Source organism: Triticum aestivum, unplaced genomic scaffold (assembly GCF_018294505.1).
Source record: "Triticum aestivum cultivar Chinese Spring unplaced genomic scaffold, IWGSC CS RefSeq v2.1 scaffold135822, whole genome shotgun sequence".
NCBI lineage: Eukaryota > Viridiplantae > Streptophyta > Magnoliopsida > Poales > Poaceae > Triticum > Triticum aestivum.
In genome coordinates this window covers 106545-107833 of record NW_025226023.1, presented here as the reverse complement: position 1 = coordinate 107833, position 1289 = coordinate 106545, and positions in this window count along the sequence as shown.

The following is a 1289-nucleotide window of genomic DNA, read 5'->3' as shown; positions in this document are numbered from 1 at the left end:
CTGCTCTTGACGTGGCCAACCAAGAAGTCAATCGACTGAGGAATGCCAATATGGTCCTGGACGACAAAGCTGGTGAACTGGCAGGAAAGAAGAATGACTTGGAGCTTTATCTGGGAGGACTCGCCAAATAGCTGTTCCTCATGCTCGAAGGTAACCTCTTATCTCCGATTGGTAGTTACTGACTTGCTGTAGGGGCATTAGCTTATCTTTGAATCATGTCCACAGAATTCTGCCAAAACTTTGAAGAGGAGACTAGTCGAGTGGAGACTGACTTGGATCCCATCAATTCTCCGGTGAAGGATGAAACTGCTATGAATGTGCTCCGCCTCGAGTCCCGCATTGCTGCAGTGGTCGATTACCTTGCAAGACTGAAGACCGCTGTATCGCGCATCAACACATCGCTCTGGCCAGAAGAAACGCTTCAGAACGACCTTGAGTCGCTGATGACTCGACTGAACGAGATTCCGAGTCGAGTGCAAGAGTGGAAGAAGTCTTTTGCCAGGTGCGGTGCTGACGTCACTCTGTCCTTGGTCCGGGTCCACTGCAAAGAAGCGAGAGAAGACAAGCTGGTGTCTCTCAAGGTGGCCAACACTAGGAAGCATGACTTCCGTTCTTTCATGGAGACCTTGATCGCGCCTGCCACTCAAATCGTAGATGGGATCGACCTGGATGAGTTTGTTGCGCCTTCCAGCCCTCCGCAGGAGGGGTAAAAAACTTCTATGCTCGATGATTTGAATTTGCCTCGGAATGCCGAGTGATTTTTGTAACCGCCAAACTTTAATAGGCTTGATGCCTGAGCACTTCTGGGCCTGTAGGACGTTATCCGAACTTGATTTTCCATTGAAATATGTTTGCTTCTTTCGGATAACCATCTTCTTTGGGTTGGAATATATGCTAGCATCTGAAATGCTCTTTTGCAGGTAGGAGTGAAGCACAAATTGCAGTTGACTTGTGCTCGTCATGTTTGGGCGAGTGCTTGGTTGCAACCAAGCCTCCGAGTGAGAAACTTGTTCTCCACTCGGAAGGATTTTAGAAACTTAGGCGAGCACTGAGCTGCAGCTAAGCCCCTGACTGGGAGGTTTGCTCTCCACTCGGTAGGATTTTCGTGGCACGGTTTTGGAGGGGAAGGTAGCAGTCGACCTGCGCTTCGTCCTCCTTGCAGGACGCACGTTGTGTTTGTGATGTAGCTCGGAAGGAGGAAGCGGGGGTCGACCTGCGCCTCGTCCTCCTTGCGAAGCGTACAATGTCTTTTTATTGTTAGGCGAACACAAGGTTGCAGCTAAGCCTCC